The sequence below is a fragment of the Erpetoichthys calabaricus genome, chromosome 6 (genome assembly GCF_900747795.2).
Source record: "Erpetoichthys calabaricus chromosome 6, fErpCal1.3, whole genome shotgun sequence".
Classification (NCBI taxonomy): Eukaryota; Metazoa; Chordata; class Cladistia; order Polypteriformes; family Polypteridae; genus Erpetoichthys; species Erpetoichthys calabaricus.
In genome coordinates, this window is record NC_041399.2 from 101,080,801 (window position 1) to 101,107,717 (window position 26,917).

The window sequence follows — 26,917 nt, forward strand, 5'->3', positions numbered from 1 at the left end:
AAGTTTATTTATTTTACACGTGCCTTCGTTTGAGTCTGTGTCGGGTTGGGCACATATACAGTGCTTTTGTTACTATATATATATATATATTGTAATAAAGACGCTATATAGCGCATGACCCGGCACAGACTGACGCAGAGGCACGTACTTAAATAGAATTCTTTTTTATTTTCTTCAGCCGTGGGGCACGCCTTCCCCGTGTCCCACAGGCCCAACACAGTCCCAAAACACTCCCAAATATCACAACACAATTCTCTCTTCTTTGTTTACCACCACTCCTCCTCAGGCTTAGTCCTCCTCCTCCCGACTCTGGCTCTCTCTCGAGTGGTGGTGGCTGGCCTTTTTTATACCCCACCCAGAAGCATTCCAGGTGCTTGATCACCTGGCGCTAATTGCATTTCCAGGTGGGGCTGAAGATTTGACCAGCCGCGCTGCAGACTCCATGCAGCTCCCCCTGGCGGCCATCCGAGCCCCCAACCAGGCTGTGGAGAACTCCATCTCCCATGGAGCCATGCGCCCGGTTGGGGAATCATCAGAACAGATGCAGTAGGGGCATTCCTGCCGGGCATGGGACCCGGCTGTCCTTCACAATATATATATATATATATATATATATATATATATATATATATATATATATATATATATATATATATATATTTATACACACACACACAGATCAAATTCTGTTATAGCAAGTACCGAAGCAAAGGCAAGGAAAACATCAAATAACAATAAATTAGAGAATAGCCTAATTTCACCATTAACACATTTTTTGTTTATTGCAGATATTTGTAGAATCTATATTATTGCTGATAATTTTGATTTGATTTGTAAAAATCTTTAATCGGGGCGGCACGGTGGCGCAGTTGGTAGCACTGCTGCCTCGCAGTTGGGACACCTGGGGACCTGGGTTCGATTCCCGGGTCCTCCCTGCGTGGAGTTTGCATGTTCTCCCCGTGTCTGCGTGGTTTTCCTCCGGGCGCTCCGGTTTCCTCCCACATTCCAAAGACATGCAGGTTAGGTGGATTGGCGGTTCTAAATTGGCCCTAGTGTGTGGGTGTGTTTGTGTGTGTCCTGTGGTGGGTTGGCACCCTGCCCGGGATTGGTTCCTGCCTTGTGCCCTGGATTGGCTCCAGCAGACCCCCGTGACCCTGTGTTCGGATTCAGCGGGTTGGAAAATGGATGGATGGATGAAAATCTTTAATCATGTATTTATTAAATGTTGAACCTACTATTTCTTGTTTGTGGTAAGTTACTTTATATAATTGGTATATTCTTAGTGTTTTCACATGGATACTATAACACATAATAGCAGTTAATAATAGTAATTTTATATATTATTATAGTACTAAATATTAATTTTGTTAATTACTTTAATTTTTCTTTGTTTCATTGTATTTTTCTTCTAGCAAAGTAACATTTTTTTCTCTATTTGCAAAAAGGCATGAATTGAAAATCCAAATATCTGACATTACCTTGCTAGTCAGATGAAGTCAAAAGTTTTCAGAAACATTACACAAATTGACAGGTTAAAGGCATTCATTCATCTTTATAAGGAAAGAAAGAAGAGTGGCAGCAGAGAAGACGCACAGCAGGAAGAATGTCTATAGCTGCAGAAAGCTATTTAAAATGTCAGGCAAGGGAAAAGACAGTTGTCAGTAGGCAACTGATGAGTTGACTTATGATAAAATTATTGAAACTGTTTAATATGAAACCGAATCCTTTTGAAAAAAAAAATCACTCACGGTTAAGATAATAATGAATTTGCTGTCCGTCTTTGCTACTTGCATTACTATTGATATTGCAAGCTATTTATAAAACACTACTGAATATAAATAAAAACTAGGTGTCATCCAAGTGATCATTTTTATCAGTGAGAATGCAACTTCCACAAAAGCATAATTCATATTAATACTTAAAAGTCTTTTACTAAGTTCATCTACCTGCCTCTTTCTTATATTATTATTTAACACTTCATAAGATCTTAACAATTGATGTACATCTTTAACATGGTTTCAGTTATAACCTTTCATACATACTGTAGCTATTATTAAAGATAACAACATTAGTTTTTCAACCAAAACATGTGATAAGGAAATTAAATTCTTCATTTTGATATTTTTCAATACTGTGCAGTTCATTTGTAGTTTTAGGCAGCCTCCATTGCACAACATCTTGAAATGACATTACAAATGAAGACATAAACTAACTGATCTCATCTTTTATCATGTCCTTTACTTAACAAGAAAGTAGAGTTCATTAGAGCACATGTCACAAAAGATTTTATTTCTTGGTTTGAGATGTGTCATACTGCCATCCCCAAAGCCTTAAACATGTTAATGTCCTTTGTGCTTTGGGCTTAATTAATTAAACTTTATTTCATAGGGCGCCATTTACAGACTTTATCATCACAGATCGTTTTACTGGGAAAACATAATTGACATACAGTAAACATATTGTTACACACATAAGTAAAATATCAAATTAAAACTGTAATAGAAACTGCTACATGGACTGTCAGACACAGGACTGGGCTGGACTGAGGTGAGGTGCAGTGGAGTTCAACAACAGAGGATAATGCAAGGAAAGAATCTACAAGGTATACCATAGTTTAGAATGCCACACACTACAGAAAGTTTGACTAAGACATACTTTCAACAGGTTAAAATTCTATGGATTATAATCTTCTGAACCAAATGAATTTTCTTCAACAGTGGTGATGAAAAGCTATATATCTCTCAGAAGCCCTGATTATGATGATGTTAATGTCAATTAGATTTATAGGGGAAAATTAGGTTGGCATAGGTTAAGGGGGACAGCAGCTTTTTCTGGAACCCAAGGGGTGGGTTTCTTGATAGAAAGATTGGAAAACATCACCACAATGGGAATGAAAGAGAAAGAGAGAGAAATCTGGAAAGTCTGCAGTGGGTTGGCACCCTGCCCGGGATTGGATCCTGCCTTGTGCCCTGTGTTGGCTGGGATTGGCTCCAGCAGACCCCCGTGACCCTGTGTTCGGATTCAGCAGATTGGAAAATGGATGGAATCTGGAAAGTGAGATGGTAATCCTTATTAATTGTATTGAATTACAGAGTTTCAAGGGACACATGGCATACTTATGTGGTCAAAAATAAAGGAAAGAGAATCTCTCAAGCTGTCACTGGGCCATGGTAGTTCTCCTACAGGTTCAGTGATATGAAAGATGCCGTAGGAGAGCTTCAAACAAATCTCTATTGCAGCTAGGTGACAAGTGCACAAAGTCTAAAAGAAATTCTTAGTGTTCGCCTGTGAAGATGCAAATCCCCTCACCACAATGTAGGTGTACATTAGTCCTTATCAGTTGTGTGCAGGACAGTTTATAGTTCCTACCCAGAGGTGTCCTAATGAGTATAATTAACTGTGCCCTGTCCATCTACGGTATTATAAATAAAACTTTGAGAAATGGCACGTACCTGCATCCTTTTTGGTGCTTATGAAGGAGTGTAGGACAATGTCAGCGGTCACTGGGTACGCATTGTTACAGATAAGAGCGCTCTCGCTCCCTTGAACCCTCAGACCACACGTCAGACACCAGGTAAAAGTCCAAAGATGAATATTTATTGTAATAATAAAGTGCACAAAGCACCACCACTCCACTATACTCAATAACAATAACCAATAATCAAATAAACAATCCTCCACTCCCAGACACTTAGCCACCTTGCCTACCAACTCAGCTCGTCCGTCTGGGATTTCCCAGAGTCCTTTATAGTCCTTGACCCAGAAGTGTTTGTCCCTCAGTCCATGTGACTTTCTATCACTTCCGGGTCAGGTAAAACTCCTTTTCTTCATCCCGGAAGCACGTCATTTCTTCTGTCCATGTGACTTTGATGTACTTCCGGGGTGTATGGAAAATAGTCCCTGGGCCTCCCTGCAGCGACTCCTGGCGGCCCCCATGGTATCCAGCAGGGCTGTGCATTAAAAGTCCACTGTCCATAATTCCCTGCTGGCATTTGAGGCATCTCCATGCTGCAAGGAGGGCTCCATCTGGCGGCCTGGAGGTGTTGGCCGGGATGAATGGCCAGCCATATCTCACAGCATCTTGCAAGTATTTTAGATTGCATTGGTGGTGTCACAGGGAGCTGAATTGGCAACCGCTTATCCGTTTCCTGCACTGGTGCTTGCATGTTTAAAATTTTTTGTTTTTTTGCTGCTTTTGTTGTCCGCTGAGGTGGTGCAGTTCAGGAAACCCTGTGCAGGTCATGTGTTGGGAAGTGTACATGAGCAAGAACTACCGCCATCTGGTGATCAGGTGAACGTGCGGATAACTCCCAGGTTTAAAGGGACACAAGACGCTTGATGGGGGAAGGGGTGTCCTTGTCAGCTGATTGCTAGATGTACTTATAAAGGCCTATCAGGAAAGTGAAAATGGGAGAATGGATAAGATGGGTGAGTGGTAGGACTTCTGGGGTTGCTTGGGAACAGAAGTATGTAAATAATCGGAATCTGTAGTTGAGTGAAGGACCCTGATGAAACAATTGGGTAGGTGCAATTTTCACAGTAATACTTAAGATTTTTTTTTCCTTTGCCTGTTTACAATGCACAACTTTTGGGATTGTTTTAGCCATTTATTGCACAATAAATTGCACCTTATGTCAAGTTCTGTGTCTGCATCTCTTACTGTTCCACTGACCTCGGCCCCTCTATCAAGGACTTGCGGTCTGCCAGTTTTATCTGTGAAGGACCCAAGAGCCGGACATTGCCTTTTATAAAGACCTTGGATTTCATGGATTAAAAATAAAGAAATCCAGGGCATAATAAAAGTTAGATTCAAAAAGAAAAAAATAACAATGTACATATGCAAACAGAATGAAAGCAGTAAGTGTTTATCTGTTAAAATTTTAGAACATCTAAATGGTACAGCCTGAATTAAAAAAAAAACAAAAATCATGAACAGCTGATTATTTTGCCAAAATCTTCTTTAACAGGGGCAATTTTTGACCATGATGTTACAGGTCGACTCCTATTATCAAACCATCCTCAATATTTCATGATGATAGAGAAATCACAGGAAACAACTAAAGAATAATGGCGAAACAAAACAACATGCCATAAATACTAAAAAATGACACCTACCTGTGTAATTATCTTACTCAAATGATGCATGGCCAAGCCTGTTAAACAAATTTCATTGCCATGTTGTGTATTTAGTTATTTTTTATTTTTGTTTTGTTTTGCTGGGGATTTTTTTTCCTTGTTCAAATGGTGCCAATTCATCCATAAGGTCTTTGCTCTTAGCTCTTCAAGATTTCATTTTTTTAGTTAAAGGGCATATCATGTCCTTTACATCAGTTGTTTTCTTTATCTTTCTGATTCTACTAAAATCCTTGTTTTTTTCTGTTGCATGCTTGGCATGTATTCATGTAGTACATTATTTTAACTGACATTTCAATGTGTAGTCCTTAATTAACCTTCTATTTTACACAATAATTATTTAAATACAGCCCTCTGTGTATTCTAAATTTGGTTTGGTTCACTTGTTCCTATTTATATGGCCTATTCTTTCCTAGACAGAACAGAAAGAAAGAGAAAATAAGCACAACAATACCAGATAGGTCACAGCTTATGATGCCAGCAAGAGTGTTTAGATCTACTATGATCAGTATCAAAAGTTGTTAGTTCATGAAGAGTTGCCATGAAGCGTTTATCCCTTCTGAGTAAATTATTTTTATTTTTTTCAAATTTTGCATAGTATAGTATATATTGTTCAACCTGTAAAATAACAGCACATTAGGATTCTTTCTTCTAATTAAGATGTATTGGTGAGTAGTTAGTTTTACAAAAGTTATGAGCATAATTTGCTTATAGCAAATAAGTGTCCTGTTTTTGAATTACACCAAAAAAATCCAGATGATCTACTGTATACTATCTCCTTTATAAATAATTATAGATAACTAGCCACGTTTTTGGGAGAAGGTTGCTAATGATAGAGCTGCCAGCGAAGAGGAAAAGAGGAAGGCCTAACAGAAGGTTTATGGATGTGGTGAGAGAGGACATTCAGGTGATGGGTGTAACAGAGCAAGATGCAGAGGACAGAAAGATATGGAAGAAGATGATCCACTGTGGCAACCCCTAATGGGAGCAGCCAAAAGAAGAAGAAGAAGAAGCCACGTTACCTGTCAAAGACAAGTAATATCCATCCATCCATTTTCCAACCCACTGAATTTGAACACAGGGTCACGGGGGTCTGCTGGAGCCAATCCCAGCCAACACAGGGCACAAGGCAGGAACCAATCCTGGGCAGGGTGCCATCCCACCGCAGAAGACAAGTAATAGAATAATTTAAAAAATATTTGCTCTCTCCTGCCCTACGTGGTTGTTCAGTTACTTTCCTCGTTATTTGTGTGTGTGAATGTTTCTTCATTGGTGCTGCCTCTCCTTGATATATCTCAATTTTCTTTCTCTGTCATTATTTTCGAAATGGTTTTCATGCATCCTGTCTGATTGTATACTTGTTGCCTTTGAAGGTGGCTCTCCACATGCCTCCCATGCCGTTTTTCCTCCTTGTGTGTCTCACACTCACATTTCTTCTTTAATCGTGTCACCAATGCCAAACTGACAAATCAGATGGCTCAGAGGGACTGGACATACAAACTTTAGTGCTTCATTATGTAGAAAGTTAAACATGAATTTCTTTCTAAGCATAGTATTGAATTTACTATGTTATGTTCACTCCTGTATTAATTGAGCTCTATTGTTTTATATATAATTTTATTTATATATATATATATATATATATATATATATATATATATATATATATATATATATATATATATATATATATTTCAAATACAAATACATTAAAAAGAAAAACAAGAAGCGTACCCAGTGGATAATAGAGGATATAGACATTAGTTAAACTTCATCAGAAGACATCCATCCATCCATTTTCCAACCTGCTATATCCTAACACAGGGTCATGAGGGTCTGCTGGAGCTAATCACAGCCGACACAGGTCGTAAGGCAGGAAACAAACCCCGGGCAGGGCACCAGCCCACCACAGGGCAAACACACACACACACCAAGCACACATTAGGGACAATTTAGGATCGCCAATGCACCTAACCTGCATGTGTTTGGACTGTGGGAGGAAACCAGAGCACCCGGATGAAACCCATGCAGACACGGGGACAACATGCAAACTCCACACAGGGAGGACCCGGCCAGGTCTCCTAACTGCGAGGCAGTAGCGTTACCACTGCACCACCATTTTTGCAATGAGAAATTAGTAGCCCCACCTAACTCTGTTACATACTTTTTCCATATCCATCCATACTTCAGAGAACACTGTTACTGATGTATTATTCTAAAGAATTACTTTCTGACCATTATGAATCATGTTTGATTAGGTAAGACAATGAACAGAAGTATTCTCTGAATACCATTGCCAGTACCTTTGCATCTAGGTTTAAAAGTCAAAACAATCCAGAACTTTCAAGTTATAAAGATTTTTAATTTTGCCTTAAAAATAACACATATAAAATCCAGAAACTGAGTTATAAAAAGTCCTTTTTCTGCATGAGCTTCAAGAATATTTTCTGTATGGAATTCTTAAGGTACAGGCTGTACTGGGACAAATTTATAAAATATTTCTTCTATATTTTTAGCAGACAAAAACTTTATATTTAGAAAAAGGAATTAAGGTACCATTTAAGTATGAGAAGAAAAAAGATTTCTGTCTTGATCATGGATGTAAAAGCCATCAAAAATGAAATATATTTTAAGAATTCCTCAATTATTTACATAAATTTGGATAATGATATTGTGTCAAAAGACAATGTTTAATTGTTTAAGAAACAATCAAAATCTTTAGTTTGTGCTAGTTTATGATTGTGGCTACTGGAAAATAAAAATCATAAAGATAAACAATTTTTATATCATTAGAGCATTAATGTGTGCACTTTGAGATGAATTTTCAATAGTAATGCCATTAAACTGAGATTTAATTTAACCTTCTGTTGACAGCTGGAACTATACAATATGTTTATACTGTATTACTATACATATCTTTTGTGAGGTGAATTTTCTTTTTACTGTTTATTTAACTAGATGTATGCTTATGTGTGTAAATTAAGTAATGTACTTATTTTGCTATATTAGTATATCTGTATATTCAATATGAATCTGTCTTCAGGGAAAAGCATGATGTAAAATAAGCTGAATTCAGTTGAACAGAATTTCTTCATTTTTTTGCAGTCTGTAAATATAGAAATACTTTTATATTCTATATCAAAAGGCCTATTCATAATTTATTTTGCAAAATTCTACTGATGGCTATTATAAGACATTTCTTAGCAAGCTGCCTGGCTTTAGGAAGCAGATTTAAGCTGTGGAATGTTTGGTATTGTGAGCACAAATCATTACATTCAACTATTTATTTAACAAATCTGCTGTACATACCTTTAGTAAAATATAAGATAACAGAACTTCTGAACAAATGTTAATGCCTCAGAAATTCTCTGCCATTCACAGGTGATCACATTCCTACTTTGATCACAAGGCACACACACCCACACAAACCATGTTGAATAAGGGGTGATACTTGACCTGATGCAAGAGTGTCACTCACAAAGCGCCAATTTCCAATAAACTAAGGGTAATATTTACATAATTATGAGCTCAGAAATATACACATGCTTAAGAAAGAACAGTAGCGAAGTTATAACTGTTAATGGCAACCTGTAAGGATACAGTTTTATCACTAATCCACAACCTACTTTTGAATTGTTATATCTACTAATGATTATATTGTGAAGTGATCAGACACAGTATGAAAACAAGTGCTCTACATGTAAATATAAACTGCTCAAAAAAATTAAAGAAACACTTTGAAAACACATCAGGGGCCTCATGTATAACGCCGTGTGTAGAACTCACACTATAACATGGCGTAAGCACAAAAGCGGGAATGTGCGTACGCACAGAAAAATCCAGATGCAGGAATCTGTGTACGCAAACTTTCACGTTCTTCCACTACAAAAATCCCGATCAGCGTGAAAAGTAACGCACGTGCACGCGCCTTCTGTCCCGCCCCAACTCCTCCCAGAATTATGCCTCTTTGAATATGCAAATCGATATAAATAGCCTTCTGTGAAAAGACAATGGGAAAAGCACAGGGGAAAATATCAGAATTTCAGCGAATACCAAGTGGAGGCAAAGGAAAAACGTACCATTTATTGGTTTAAACAGTGATATAATCAACAAAAGAAAGTTGATAGAGTGACATAGTGTCGGAGAAACTCAAAAGCTCAAATTCACAAAGGCGCACAGTGCCCGAATTAAAAAAGAAATCACATATCAAAGTCGGCGTGAAAAGGCGACTCGCAGCGGACCGTCTGAGTGTCATATGAAAGCTTATTAGGGTACAGAGAAAAAAAAATAGGCACACAGTGGGGAAAAAAGCACGAAATGTCAATTTTAATCTCGAAATTTCCACTTTAATCACGTAGTTTATTTTGTCATTAAAGTAGAACATCATAAACTTCATCTTAAAATCGTTTATTTTACTAGTTTCTCAAGTAGCACGTTAAATGCTTTGTTCTGTGTTTGATCTTCTATGTGTTCTATGTGTGTGAATCACTATATGCTTCCGTTCTTTCTCTTTCTCCGACTGGACACAGAATCCATTACATTCATGATATTACAGCTCTCTGAATAATTAAAATACTGAGATATATACGTGATATCTTTTTCATGATGACAGGAATGAAAGCATGTTATTAAACATGGGAACATGGTGGCACAGTGAATGTTCATATCTCATGCAAGAGGTTTGCTGAGCCATGTGCGACCTTCGATGAAATAATTTATTACAGAAGTACTGTCTCTTTCAAATGTACTAACCTCCAATTCCTGTCCTTACTTTTCTTTCTCCAAATACCCAATCGCCACACAATCAGCTCTGTAATAGACATTAAGCCATCTGTAAGATTAGAACGCTGATTCTTCAAAACTTTTAAGGAACATTGAAATACCTTCGTAGTACATGTTTAATTATTCTATCCGTCTATCCTTCCAGTAATGCACCAGCAATAATACAGAGCAAGGCAGGAGCTATCCGTGAACTAGCTAGCGCTGCGGCACCGTGTCCTCACATGTTTAATTATTAACAATACAGATTATTTAAATAAAGTTAAAGTTTTATCTGTATACTATAAGCAACATATTTTGCTGTATTTCATCTTAAAAATGATATCGTCATCATACGCGCTTTATAAAGTGGCACAGGTTGTGCAATATTATAACTGTAGTGCAAGTTTACAGTGGGGTAATTGTACTTATAAGTACAAATAGTTCTACAAGGAGCACTTGATGGACTGATTGAGTGCGTTTATAGTTCTTGGGATGAAACTGTTTCTGAAACGTGAGGTCCGTACAGGAAAGGCTTTGACGCGTAGTGGCTGAGGTAGTGTGTGCTTGAAACTGTATACCGATAATTCTCTTTCCGATCAGCTGCTGCTGTGATTCCCCACTCAGATACAGTGATATAAATACTCCGAGTGGTGCAGTGAGACTAATATGGAAAAAGATGATCCGCTGTGGCAACCCTTAACAGGAGCAGCTGAAAGAAGAAGAAAATGCAGTGAGCGTAACAACGCTAAAGCAGTTATGGTATTTGTAATACTATGGCTATTCCCTGGACCATTATATTGCTACAGGTTAATTACAATGCATTACACTAATAAACAATATGCAGTTAATTTCAGTGTATTTATAAAGCCGAGTCAGGAATGTGGGTCTAAGAAAGAAAGGGTGACCACACAGGAACAGTAGCACTGATATGATCCTGGGTGCCACCAGTCTGCAAAACCGAGCGGAGAAATTGCGTACGCCAGGGTATGAGGTACCGTGGAAATGTGCGTGGCTTTACGCCAAGTTTAGGTTTTATACATCACGATTCCAGCGTGGAAATGTTCGTACGCAACATTTCTGTGCGTACGCACCGTTTATACATGAGGCCCCAGATCTCTATGTGAAAAACATCCTGCCGGATATCTATACTGATATGGACTGGGTAATGTGTTAGGAACAAAAGGATGCCACATTGTGTGATGGAAATGAAAATTATCAACCTACAGAGGGCTGAATTCAAAGACACCCCGAAAATAAAAGTGAAAAAATCATGTGGCAAGCTAGTCCATTTTGCCAAAATTTCATTGCAGCAACTCAAAATCGTACTCAGTAGTTTGTATGTCCCCCATGTGCTTGTATGCGTGCCTGACAACATCGGGGCATGCTCCTAATGAGACGATGGATGATGTCCTGGGGGATCTCCTCCCAGATCTGGACCAGGGCGACACTGAGCTCCTGGACAGTTTGAGGTGCAAACTGGCAGCGTCAGATGGACCGAAACTTAATGTCCCAGAGGTGTTCTATTGGATTTAGGTCAGGCGAGCGTGGGGACAAGTTAATGGTATCAATTCCTTCATCCTCCAGGAACTACCTGCATACTCTAGCCACTTAAGGCCGGGCATTGTCATGCACCAGGAGGAACCCAGGACCCATTCCACCAGTATAGTGTCTGACAATAGGTCCAAGAATTTCATCCCGATACCTAATGGCAATCAAGGTGCCATTGTCTATCCTGTAGAGGTCTGTGCATCCCTCCATGGATATGCCACCCCAGACCATCAATGACCACCATCAAACTGGTCATGCTGTATGATGTTACAGGCAGCATAATGTTCTGCACGGCTTCTCCAGACATTTACATTTACATCATTTAGCAGACGCTCTTATCCAGAGCGACTTACAACAGTGTTTGTTAGTTTTTTCGCATATCCCTTGGGGTTAGAGCACAGGGTCAGCCAATGTACAGCGCCCCTGGAGCAATTACAGGTTAAGGGCCTTGCTCAAGGGCCCAGCAGAGTAGGATCTCTTTTGGCAGTGACGGGGATTCGAACCGGCAACTTTCGGGATATCAGCGCAGATCTTTAGCCTCAGAGCCACCACTCCGCCGACCCTTTTACGTCTGTCACATGTGCTTAGGGTGAACCTGCTCTCATCTGTGAAAAGTACAGGGCACCAGTGATGGACCTGTCAATTCTGGTATTCTATGGCAAATGCCAGTCGAGCTCCACGGTGCCGGGCAGTGAGGCACAGGGCCCACTGGAGGACATCGCGCCCTCAGGCCACCCTCATGAAGTCTGTTTCTGATTGTTTGATCAGAGACATACACACCAGTGGCCTGCTGGAGGTCATTTTGTGGGGCTCTGACAGTGTTCATCCTGTTCCTACTTGACAAAAGGAGCAGATACCGGTCATGCTGATGGGTTAAGGACCTTCTATGGCCCTGTTCAGCTTTCCTAGAGTAACTGCCTGTCTCCTGCAATCTCCTCCATGCTCTAGAGACTGTAATGGGAGACACAGCAAACCTTCTGGCAATGGCATGTATTGAGGTGCCATCCTGGAGAAGTTGGACTACCTATGCAACCTCTGTAGGGTCCAGGTATCGCCTCATGCTACCAGTAGTGACACTGACCGCAGCGAAATGCAAAACTAGTCAAAAAACAGTCAGAAAAGATGAGGAGGGAAAAATGTCAGTGGCCTCCACCTATTAAACCATTCCTGTTTTGGGGGTCGTCTCATTGTTGCTCCTCTAGTGCACCTGTTGTTAATTTCATTAACACCAAAGCAGCTAAAACTGATTAACAACCCCCTCTGCTACTTAACTGACCAGATCAATATCACAGAAGTTTCATTGACTTAATGCTATACTCTGATTAAAAAGTGTTCCTTTAATTTTTTGAGCAGTATATTTTGCGAATAGGAAATGGTACAGATAAATACAATGGCAAAAATAAACAGTCACAGTTTTTTTCTATACTGCCATGCATCATATATCTCATACAGAAATACACAAATAGAGTATGGGAAATTTACTACTGTTATGTTGGCCTATTTCATTGTTTGTTACTGTTACAATTTCTATAGAATGTGTGCCATCTAGTGTTCATATTTGCCATCAAGATCTTTAATGCAATGTAATGCATTTAACATACCTCCTTACCACTTCACTGGGTCATCAGGAAATACTCTAAATATCTTTAACATTTCTAACTGTACTCTGCCTTCAATCTTATCTCGTGATCTCTATAATGTTTTAACACCTTTGAAGAAATCGTTCATTCATGGCTTAGTCAAAGTTCAGTTAATTGCTCAGTTCTACAGGACTTAGAGTTGCTAATTGTTCACCATTGTGCTAAACTCCTTGTAAAATCCAAGTAAACTGAACATTGTTCCAAATTCCCCCTAACATTAATATTACTTTTTTTCTGTCTGTATCTTTATTTTTTTAGCATTATTTTCATGATTTGCATTTAACTGGTATAATGTAATGTTCATGCTGTAATGGATTTTGAAACTAATTGATTTAATGCATTTTTCAATAAAATAAATGTACTGTATTGTTAAGTGGTTTATCACATATAGCATTAGTACAAGCATTAGATAACCGCCATGCCAGTAGCATACAGTTTATTTTCACTTTTTGTTCTCATAGTTGTACTGTTAATGGCAGGTTGAGTTTGCCTTAATTATTAATATATTCACTGATCCACACACAAAACATGTTGATGTTTACTGTTAACATGTACTGAACAGTAAATCGGACTTACGGTTTCAGTGTGATGTAATCCCCATCCACCTTTCACAGCATAGTTGTGTTATGTCTGGCCCTTTCAAAATCCTCAATTCCCATCCACTCAAACATTTTGCTCAAAGTTTTTAAATCCGGTGGAGAATTCCATTTCAGTCTCTTGAGCATACTGAAGATGTCATCAGGGTTGACAGGCTGATGTGCAACAATCTCAAGTGATTGGATTGAAATAGTTAAAGCTTCCAGTTTGAATATCATGGGAGAATGCTCTAATTTTCACCATAAATTCCTTCCATGAATTAAGCTAAAACAGTTTGGTTTGTGCCTTGTAACTGCAGGTTGAATTGTGCTGAGATTTCCGTAAGAAACATATGTTTTATTAGCCATTGCTCATCCTCCAGCCCCAGGCAGTTCAAACGTTCTCTTTCAAAAATGTGCTGATCACATCAAAACACTTGAAGATCTGCTCCACAACCTTCCCGCCACTGAGCCATCTCACAGGACAGTGGTGAAGCAAATCCTTGTAAACACTGTCCATCTCCTCCAATAGCGATCAAAACTGTTCATGGGTAAATAATGAGTGAACAGTAAGAAAGTTAACAATTCTAACCAACCGTGTCCATAATCACAGACAATTCAGACTTTGATATTTTGCCACATAGACTTTCTTGGTGAATAATGCAATGAAAATTCATGATTGGGAGACACATCTGATTTATATTTAAACTCAGAAACACCCTCTTCTTTCTCACTGTCTATTGTAATGGCTAACATTTCCTTTGTGTTTATCCCTCTTTTTTCAAAATGGTCAGTAAAAGCTCTTGCCACATTATCTCCTTTACTCATGCCATACACAGGTGTATGGCAGCAAATTCTCTTTCTTATATCAATTCCATCACAATATCTTGCAACAACAATTAGACGTGACATGTCATTGTTATCCACACTTTTGTCCATAGCTTCATTGAACAGTGGTGCATCTCAGTGCAACTGATTGCTGGAAATTGATGTTTCCTGTCATTTTGGAAATCTATAGTTCTTTCTCAAATGGGCAAATCTTTGTTGCTTGACATAACTGTTTCTTTGTTTAGCAATCCATCAAATAAATGGTATCTACTGCTTATGAAGGCTTTGTTCTCCATTTGTAAACAGTTTTCTGTATTTGGCAATACTTTCAGAGAGTTCATTAGTCCTTTCTATAGCATGATAGGCATTGCATAGGGTTTTCAACATACTGTTTTGCTTCTCATATTTTTCTACTGCTCCCATGAAAATTTTTTCTCATGCTTTATTTTGAAGTGACATGGTACACTTGATGTTTGGCACATAACATTTTCACAATGCAGAGTATATATAGCTCGATCCCCACTTGCAACAAAACTAAATTCCTTTGTCCAGCCAGGTTGAAAAGAATGACTGCTACACGTGTCTGCTATATGGTACCATATTAACACAAAGCCATGTCACTTAGGTTTTGTCAATGGTTACTGCTGGTATTATGTATGTGGCTACTCAGTGAGGAGCGAAACAATGCAGAATATTGGTCTCATTAGTTATCTTTTTTTTTATAATTACTATAATAATTTACATTACAGACTAGATAATATGTGCACCCTGTCTAGTGTTTGTTCCTGCCTTGCACCCTATATAAGATGGGATAGGTTCAAGTAGACCCCTGTGAGTTCAGGACTAAGCGTGTTAGACAATGAATGACTGACTGACTAGATAATATTTAACAAACTTTACTACATGCTATGTTATAATGGGAAATATATAGTAATTTTGTAGATGAAACTAGATCTTCCAGATGCCACTGAAAATGGTTTCGCGTCCCACAGTTTGCTGACCCCTGATGTGCAGTGTGTACACTGCATGATGTACTGTATACCATTAATGAGAGATATAGCCTGGTTTGGCGCATGGCAAGAACAAACTCAGGAAGTGGATGGTAATCAATTTTAGGTGCACATTCATGTTCACTTACCCAATATGGAAATGTCAGTTTTGCCCAGCCTTGTTGCATGATGAAGTCTTCAATGAGAACATGAAATAATCTGTGCAGACATGACTGAAAACACAATTCTGGTACCTGGTGCTGTAAAGTAATTGTGTTGATCATAATGGCACGTTATTTCCCTTTTGTTATTTATTATACCCTGAACACACTTAATCAGTGCTAACATTCTTTTCGGTGATAATGGTGTAGTATCACTGAAAAGAAAACTATGTTTTTTAAAGTGACATGCTCAACCATGTTTAATCTAGTTAGTGCATCGTAGTGGTTAATCACTGTAGTGTAGTGGTTAAGGCTTTGGACTTCAAACTTTGAGGTTGTAGGTTCAAATTCTACTACTGACATTGTGTGACCATGAGCAAGTTACTCGACCTGCCTGTTCTCCAATTGTAAAACCAAAAGAAATGTAACTAATTATATCATAAATGTTGCAAGTTGTCTTGGATAAGAGGCATCAGCCAAATAAATAAATGTAAATCTAATCATGGGTTAAGGGTGTCCTGAGCCTGATCTCAGCAGCATCAGGCTCAAAGCCGAAATCTACCCAGAATGCGGTAAGAAAAAAATGGTATATTTAATAATGTCTGTGAAGTTAGTTAAATTTGTTTTCTTTACTGTATTATTTTATATTGATAATTGCACTGCATATTACAGCATCCTAAAATGCATTATGATTGCAAAAGCAAAACAAAAGTAGTTAATGACTGAAATTAAAGAATACAAAAACTAATTGAACTCTTTGAAAGAAGAAAACAAAAAAACAATAAAACTATGTAAATTCTGGAAAACTGTTCCTACATATTTATGTTGTGATATTGCCGCTTGGTTGGCGCTGACCCGACACAGACTGACAATGGAGGCACGTGTAAAACAAAAAAAATGATTTATTTTTTCTTCAGCTGGAGGGCACGTCTTCCCCATAATCCCTCCAGCCACAACACAGTCCGAAATTACAAAGAAAATCACCCCAAAACACACTGTTTCTCCTCCACTCCTCCCAGAGCAGCGTTGCCGTTGTCCTCCCAACTGTGGCGCCCTGAGTAGTGGCTGCAGGCTCCTCTTATAGCCCACCCGGAAGTGCTGCAGGTGCTCGCTGACCTACTTCTGGCTGCACTTCCGGGTGTGACTATGCTCCCGCCAAGACAGACTCATTAAGCCGTGCAGCTCTATGCAGCTCCCCCCGGTGGAGGCTACAGTGCCCAAACAAGGTGAGCTCCGGTGTTCCATGTCCCGATGCAACCCAGGGGGGCTGCCAACAAAGGTTCTGAGGGACGTAACGTGGCTCCCATGGCTGTTACCCCTGGATCTAGTGAAAAAGGGGCGTCCCGGCCAGGCATGGGACCCAGCCGTCCGCCACAATGTACAGTTATTATTCATTCTAAATTTATTTAATCCAAAAAATATTCACAAATAAATGTTTATATGTATACCAAATACAATTTTTAGATTTCTTTACATATATAAGCATGTCACATTTATGTGAACAATCTTATATAAAATATTATTTTAAAAGCATTTAACATATATTTTTGTTTAATTCTCTGGAAAACTAAAATTCATGTGCTACCTCATGGGAGACTAATCATTAAATTAAAAGTGACAGGGATTCGGGGTGTGGTGTCCAGAATTGACTAAAACAAGTAAAAAGCATTTAGGTACAGAAATAGAAAATGTCAAAAGTTCAGTCCTGTAGGGATCACTGCCCGGGACTCTGCTGATTTTAATTTATATTTAGAAAAGTAACCAATGATATTACATCAGGTGGATTTTTTGATACTCTTGAGTCAGTTAAATCATTTCAGATGGACCTAGATGACTTCTGCTTTTAGTTATGGCAAATGTAAATATGTATGAAGAAAAATATTTGATTTTCATACACAATAGGAGTTGGAGGATGAAAAAGCCACCCTAGTAAAGTTATATATGTCCACTATAAGGAGTACAGATGAACTGTGAAAAGCTAATATAAAGTTTGGGTTATTCAGTTTAGTACAAGTGATAAAAGGTTATCTTAAAGAATATTATATATTAGTGAGGATGCATCTGAAATCAGATGTGTAGTTTTGGAATACATATTATCATAAATATCAGAGGAAAATGTCAATAGGATTAGGTAAAACACTTACTGAATTGTTTTGATTCAAGAAATGATAGAGGAGAGCAAAATAATTTAATCTGAAGCTAATATTAAGTTGGTTACTTGATCAAAGTGAGTGCCGTTTTATTTAATCTAGCCTTAAAAAGACATGTGTCTATTTATTATTTGGGAGGAATCTGCAAATTTTTCACTTAGCTTTTTTGATTTCCTACCTCATCATGTAATTGAAAGAAGGAAGATCTCAAATTTGACCTTTATTGGTGTGAGTGAGTGGATCTACAATGGAGTTGGGCCCAGTGCACCAAGGATAGGCGCTTGCCTCCACAACCTTTAATTGAATGTAGCAGGTCTATGCTATGTTATGAACAAAGTACAGAACCTGCACTAATTCATGCTGTAAATGGAATTTTAATGTCTTCTGACGGTGGCGCAGTGGTAGCGTTGCTGCCTCGCAGTAAAGAGACCCAGGTTCCATTCCCAGGTCCTCCCTGCATGGAGTTTGCACGTTCTCCCCATGTCTGCGTAAATTTCCTCTGGGTGCTCCAGTTTCCTCCCACAGTCCAAAGACATGCAGGTTAGGTACATTGGCGATCCTAAATTGTTCCTAGTGTGTGCTTGGTGTGTGGGTGTGTGTTTGTGTGTGTCCTGCGGTGGGTTGGCGCCTGGGATTGGTTCCTGCCTTGCGCCCTCTGTTGGCTGGAATTGGCTCCAGCAGAACCCTGTGTTAGGATATAGCGGGTTGGAAAATGGATGGATGGATGTCTTCTGATGAAGCAAGTGTTACAGTAATAACGTGGTTAGATTTAAGCCTCGCTTTAAACACCCCTGATCACTCTATTCTGTTACATTACATTACATTGGGTACCATCCTTGCATGGATAAGTTCATATTATCAAATCAATTTTATCATGTACAGAAATTTGTTGACACTATTTGGTTGTCATTTTCAGAATTTAAATATAGTGTCCCACTGGGCTCAGTACTTGGACATTAATTGTTGTCATTTGACACACGATCAGTGGCAAATATTATTAGAAAACATAACTTTTCCTCTACTTTAACTCTTATACAGATGACACAAATCTATACCTTTCCCTTAGATCAAAAGTTTCCCTAGTAGTGCCTATAATTTATTGTGTCAGTGAATTAAAAGTGTGGATGGATGATAACTATTTGTCTTTAAATGCAGAAAATACAGAAATGTTATTTATTGTGGTAGTAATGCAGGCTGCAACAATATTCAATCACTTTTCAACTCAATAGATCTAAACATTAGTTTTAATGAATCAGTATTTAACCCAAGTGTTACCTTTGACACCAGTCAGTCTTTTAAAATACACATTACAACACTCTATAAAACCTGTTTTTCCAGCTTAATATTGGAAAAATAAAACGGTTTCTAAATCAGCATCTAATAAAATGAAGAAATTAATTATTGCATTTAAGTCAAGTAGAATTGCCTAATGTAATGCATTATTCATTGACTGTTCAAACCGTCCTGTATTCAGCTTTCAGTTTATTCAAAATGATGGCGCAAGAACCATTACTACAAGTAGAAGGTATTCATCTTCATAAGTCATTACTGTGCCTTCCAGTTTAAAACTAGGGCTGATTTCAAAAATTTGTTTCATAGCTTTTAATAAGCTAGGCCCTACTTATCTGTCTGAACTTATCATTACATACAAAATGGGCCACACATTAATATCTCAAGATGCTGGCCTACAAAAGATTCTAAGGATTAACAAAAGCAATAGTGCATCATTAAAAAAAAAAGTGCCAGAGAAGTTATTCAGAGCAGTCCCAAAAGGAAACCATTTTTGGTTCCAAAAAAGCATCCACCATGACATTTCCTGAAAGAATCTTTATGGAGCCAGTTATGGATCAAAATACATAACCATGAACAGTTGATAACAGGTTTATAAAATGCCAGAAATGGGTTTATGATTTTAAAAGAACTCTAGCAACAAACACTATAAATAATAGACTATGTTCAGGTTGTTCTGATCTGTTAGTATCTTGTTATGTAGCCTGTCCCACACATTAAAGATTTCTGTTTTATCCACATACTAGGAACTTTTTTAAGCCCAAAGAATCAATATCCTATGCAAAGAACACTTCCCAGATTTAAAGGGTTCTTTGTAAAACAAAGGTTCCACGATGAATCACACAATCTAGTAAAATGCCATTAACACTAGAATTACCAAAGCCTACGAAAAAACTCGTAAATCTGGCCCACCTTAAATCCCTTCGCACCTCCTTGTCAGTGACTTTTGTCTTGTAAATGTGCCGATCAAGGTAAGCAGCAAACAGCCTACTATTCCATCCCCCCCACCGCCACAGAATGGGCACAAAGTTCTCCCTGTTCCAGCCTTGATTATCTGGGAGTCAGGTACCTAGAGTTGTATAGGGAAATAATAGATCGTTATTTGGAACACATGCATTCCATGCATGTTCCTTTTCATAGTTTAGTAATAAATGACAAAATGTAGACATAAACTATATAATGTGTGAAGCCTGAAGTCCAAAGATCAAATAAACACTTTCACAAAAGGTTCAAGGATGCTACAACAGTTTCGTGTTGCAGTAGTAGGAATTGCAGACTTGTAATCAAGAGTCCCCCGGTTCGATCCTGACTGCCTCATATATTTAACGTTTTGAGTAGTGAGCTGCTCTTATTGTTAATAGTATACAATAAACACATATATTTGATTTGTGTCTGTAACAACCGGTGTAAATTTCTAACACTAGTAAAAGTTAGTGTTTTTTTTTTTTTTAGTTTTATTCTCTCAGTCACGATCACGATACATACTACCGCCCACCACCACCTCAGATCTAACACTGTTAGTTTTTATTTGAAACACGGAATAACTGTAGATGTGAGTGGTGTTTGAGACAATGGAACTGGAAATTTTCTGATCTGGATGGATAAAAGCTTACACACAAACGCTGGTGAATCTGCCTTCTTTGTATCTCATTGTCACTTGATTTTTTTTTTATTCAGGTTTATTGAGTGTTCATGCTTATGCCGAATTAGTATGCACCTTATGGTCCATGATGTTAAAGCTGCACTGACAAAAAACAGAGACATAGGTATATATGATATTTGGAATTATTCATTTTATGACCTGTATACAGTAATCCCTTGCTATATTGCGGATTTTATATGTAAGCATATTTAAATATATATCGTGGATTTTTTGCTGGTTCGCGGATTTCTGCGGACAATGGGTCTTTTAATTTCTGGTACATGCTTCCTCAGGTGGTTTGCCCAGTTGATTTCATACAAGGGACGCTATTGGCAGATGGCTGAGAAGCTACCCAACTTACTTTTCTCTCTCTCTCTTGCGCTGACTTTCTCTGATCCTGACGTAGGGGGATTGAGCAGGGGGTCTGTTCGCACACCTAGACGATACGGACGCTCGTCAAAAAATGCTGAAAGATTATCTTCACTTTGCTCCCTTCTGTGCAGCTGCTTCATGAAGCGACATGCTGCACGGTGCTTCGCATACTTAAAAGCTCGAAGGGCATGTATTGATTTTTGATTATTTGTTTTTCTCTGTTTCTCTCTCTCTCTCTGCTCCTGATGGAGGGGGTGTGAGCTGCCACCTTCAACTGCTTTGTGCTGCGGTGCTTTGCATACTTAAAAGCCAAACAGCCCTATTGATTTATTTGCTTTTCTCTATCTGTCTGACATTATCTGCTCCTGACGCGCACTCCTTTGAAGAGGAAGATATGTTTGCATTCTTTTAATTGTGAGACGGAACTGTCATCTCTGTCTTGTCATGGAGCACAGTTTAAACTTTTGAAAAAGAGACAAATGTTTGTTTGCAGTGTTTGAATAAAGTTCCTGTCTCTCTACAACTTCCTGTGTTTCTGTGCAAATCTGTGACCCAAGCATGACAATATAAAAATAACCATATAAACATATGGTTTCTACTTCGCAGATTTTCACCTTTCGTGGGGGGGTCTGGAACGCAACCCCCGCGATGGAGGAGGGATTACTGTAGTACATTTCAGAAAACATTGTGGCACGGATGCAACATTATTCATATTATTCATATTCATTTGCATGCCTTCTTGCAGTTATAATCAGTAACCGCGTGTTTTTTTTTGTTTTTTTTTTTCCAATCTTGCCCAGTCTCCACATTTTGGTGCATGGTGGTGCTTCTTTTGTACTCCAGGACATGCAGAGGAAGGAATAGTACAGAGAGGTCAGTTCCGCGCTATATGCAATTCAAATGTTCAGATTCAAATGTTAACACACACACACAAGGACCATCCTTTCTACATTTACGACATGTGTACCTGTTGCAATGTACACACTTCTCTCTACACTGTGGTTCCTATTACATTGAAGGGGTGCCTGACACTGTTTGTGTTTGCTTTCCTGGGGGAAGCCGCTGTCTTGGAAAAGAAGCTTTTCGATTTTGTATCCTCCTTTTCTTTTTCCATCACCTTTTTTTGTAATCAGCAACAACGAAGTTCCTCTGCAAGGAACCAGCAGTCCTCAATACACTATCTTGCTCAACTGGAAGAATCCCAGCCCACCTGTGGTTAACTGATGTTCTATACTATTTGAAATTGGAAAAAATTAAATTTGCACTTAGTTAATCTGTCCAAAACTTTTTAAATATATGGCAAGATCTAATTAATGAAATCTTAGAATAAGCTTGTATATTAGTGAAAAGAACATTCTCCTTTCTTTGTTGTTTTTAAAGATTTGCTCATATGCTTGTTGTAGTCTCACCTCTCTTTCTCTCAGGTGGGGGTTCAATTATGGTTTGTTAAGTATGACATGATTGTATGGAATGTTGTTTTTTTCAAGTAAAATTAATAAAGTCAAAAAAAGCCCACACACATACATGGGGACCTTCACATTCAGACCCATCCTTTCTTCATAGATGATGATGGTCCATAGTAATTGTCATCCTGATTGACTTATTTCTTTCAGAACATATTTATGTGTTTTGATCTGCAGAATAACCAGATGGTCATAATCAGAAGTGTTTGAGTACAAGTTGGACTCATGTTTGTTCTAGAGCACTTGTTCTCGAACTCATTCCTTGGGACTGGTTGAAGGTTTTTGCTCCAACCAATTTTGTAATCTGTTAATCATTTTACCTGTAATTGAACTTAATTAGCTGATCTTTTCTTCTCTTTCCTTATTCTGTATTCAGAAAAGCACTGTAGTGTGATTTTACATTCATTTGTTTGTATTTTGTTATAGCTTTAAATTCTTAACTCTCTTTTGTTGTTTTTCCTATTAATTTGTCTTTTTTCTGTGAAGTTTGAGACATTCATTGTATCCTAGTAATGACAATAAACAGTACAGTAGTCACCCAGGCAAATGACAATCAATGCTAAAATAAAACTACTTCAGTGTTGGACACATCTACAGTTATTCCCAGTTTCAAATAAAATCTAACAGCGTCAGATCTCTTGGGGTTGGAGGTAATATGTATCGTGATCGTGACAGAGAGAATAAAAGTGAACAAAAAGCATACTATAAATTTACACTGGCTGTTACTGACGCAAATCAGATGTATGTTTTTATTGTATAACTAGTCATTTAGCCCGTTACAATAACGGGCGCTAGAACAGTAGTGCATAAACATTAGTAGGAACAGTCTATATTAAATGGCAAGGGACTTTGACCTCATTCTTTTTGTTGGTCGTATTTTTCTTTCTTTCAGCATTTCTTTTGTTGATGTTTACTTGCTGAGCTGACCGTTCTTCGTGGGCTGCCACCGTGTATTGTGTGTCTTTAATTTTCTGTGACAGTAATACTGTCTTGTACGGCTCTATTCAATAAGGGCGCATAGATAATTTAGTTCAAATGGCTCTGGAATATGTGAAGAGCAACAGGTGCAGATCTTTATTTACGCGCGCCTTTATTCGCTGTGCCCAATTGAGGTCGTCCTTTTGAGGCTCGCCTTTTTGTGCGCGCCCTTATTGAAGGATACCATCTTGTACATCCGCTGGCTTGTATGTCCGTAATATACGTCCGTAATATACCTTTAATTTTCTCTGGCGGTAATACAGGCATGCGTGTCGGTAATATGCCTTTAATCTCCTCTGACAGTAATACTGGCTTGTATGTGGCTGTAATATGCGTCACTGTATTGTGTACCTTTAATTTCCTCTCGCAGTAATACTGGTTTGTGTTTCCGTAAAACGCCTCTAACTTTCTCTGACAGTGATATCACGCATAGCACCGTGCCCCGCGCATGTACACTTCACCAGAAGACACCCACACACGGACACCTGGACGCACATAGGGATTTTATATATATAGATGTTAACAATAAGAGCAGCTTGCTACTCAAAACGGTAAATATACGATGCAGTCAGTATCAAACCTGGGGACTCTTGATTACAAGTCAGCAATTCTTACCACTGCACCACGGAAGCTGTTGTATCATCATTGAACCTTTTGTGAAAGTGTTTATTTGATCTTTGGACTTCAGGCTTTACACATTATATAGTTTATGTCTACATTTTGTCATTTATTACTAAACTATGAAAAATGTTTCTGTTTTAACAATGTGTTTACACAGATTATTGTAGAAACTGAACACACATGAAATGCATGTGTTCCAAATAACAATCTATTATTTCCATTCTAAAACTCCAGCACTTCACTCCCAGATAATCAATCAAGGCATGAGCTGGGAGAACTTTGTGCCTGTTCTGTGGCAGTGGGGGATGGAATAGTAGGCTACTTGGTCCGTGTACTTTTTGGTATTTGAAATTTCATTTTAGAAGCAAAAACGAAAAAATGAAAATGAAAGGAATTTTCAGATTTAGATTTTTGATTAAAGAATAAAATGAGGGAAAATAAGGTATTTTTTAATTCTGTGGTAACAAATAGCAGTCATAAACTTAAAATTACACATACTTTTCTGGATTTATTTGTGATTCAAATAATGAAAGTGTTATAGCTCAAAAAAAAACAAAACAGGCGCATTTTCGTTGTCTGAAACCGGAGGTGGTACTTCTGCACAATTTTTGATGACACGTGTGAACAGTCCTCCTCAAACCACATCAACCGACAGCCTTGAAGTTACACTACATGGCATTAGCAGAGGATGGACCATTACGTTGTTTTTCGGAACAGTAAAAGAGTGACACTCCGGGACGAGGCCACGACTGCAGAAAAACTGAGCCGCATCTTCCAGTAAAAATACAAGCTTTGCAAACTTTGCTTCATTGATATAGCAGTTCTTGAATGTTATTGTTGTTACTTACTACAAAACAGCTCACATTTGGTGATTTTATTTACTAACACTAAGTCTGGCAATTTTTATAGTGCTAGCATTTTGAATGGTTGCTCATTGACTTTTACCGGCTACTATAGCTAGTATACGTTTCTTGTATTAACAGTGCGCACAAGTGTAACACGTTAGGAGAGCAACGTGATTTACAGAAAGTTTTCTTAACATGTGTCACACTTGTCAATGAGCAACCATTCACACATTTACACACATTCAAAATGTCATCCATCCATCCATCCACTTTCCAACCCGCTGAATCCGAACACAGGGTCACGGGGGTCTGCTGGAGCCAATCCACCACAAGACACACACAAACACACCCACACACCAAGCACACTAGGGCCAATTTAGAATCGCCAAACCACCTACCCTGCATGTCTTTGGACTGTGGGAGGAAACTGGAGTGCCTAGAGGAAACCCACGTAGACACGGGGTCAAAATGTCATAAGTGTCATAAAAGCATTCAGGAGAGCTCACCTCTTCTCGTTTTTATGTGGATGTGCTGAGTTGTTTAAGCTCTCTGCGGCCATGTTGCACGGACAGCGCGGAGTGAGGCAGAAAAATGGTACAGCCGTTAGAACTACTGTCTTGCAGCTCAAATAACATTTTTGGCCACAATAATCAGTCCAGCATAGTTGGCAGACTCTTCCCTAGCCCTCAGTGACATGTGAAAGATCACGGCACCTTTATAATAAATTCAAAACCAGTTTAGTTCCTCCTTCAACATTGACTTCAATCTGTTGCATGGAGTTCAGCAAAGTTCCCAAACATTTTGTGATTTCTCAGAACTCAAGGCGAAGCACACTCCACTGGTTTCACTCATCATTACTGAGCAACCACTAAGTTGTTATTAAAAGTTTTATTCTCAAAAATCAAAACCTAACTATAAACATTGTCAAATTGGGAATTACCAGAGGCCATTCCCAAATAGCTTGAAAACATAAACAGAACCCAAATGCTAACAAACTAATTAAGAAATGAAGCAATGAATTCTAACTTGAATATCAAATATTAAGTACTCTAGACCAGGGGTAGGCAACGTCGGTCCTGGAGTGCCACAGTATGTGCAGGTTTTTGTTCCAACCCAGTTCCTTAACGAGAACTCAATTATTGCTGATGAAGCACATATTGCTTAAGTGACATTTTGATGCTTCATTTTAGTGGTCTCGCTTGTTAAGGTTCTCCAACCTTAATTGCTTATTTCAATCTTAAACTGCTGCATTCAGTGTTTTAATTGCTCCTTATTAGCAATAAGATGTAAAACAGGGGAGGCAATGTCGGTCCCTGGTGAGCCACAGTGGCTACAGGTTTTCATTCAACCCAATTGCTTAATTAGAAACCAAACATTGCCAATCTCAGACCTTATTTAATTTTATGGCTTGTTAGTCTGTGCAATGTAAGGCTTTTATATCGTAGATTTTTTTCCTTTCCAATGATATCATCCAAATGATTTGAAGCCTAAAACAGATCATTTTCAGTCTGTCACATTTTTCTATTAAGTGTTTTATTAAATCAAACCGTGCATGATGAACACACACAGATGTAATTGGAAAAAAGCTAGCTGGAGAACTGCTGGCTGCTTTGTCTTTTACATCTTATTGCTAATAAGGAGCAATTAAAACACTGAATGCAGCAGTTTAAGATTGAAATAAGCAATTAAGGTTGGAGAACCTTAACAAGCGAGACCACTAAAATGAAGCATTAAAATGTCACTTAAGCAATATGTGCTTCATCAGCAATAATTGAGTTCTCGTTAAGGAACTGGGTTGGAACAAAAACCTGCACATACTGTGGCACTCCAGGACCGACGTTGCCTACCCCTGCTCTAGACTAAGGTCTTTTCAGAATCCATTATCCCGGACAAAGAACTAAGATGTGGAGCCAGTGATTTA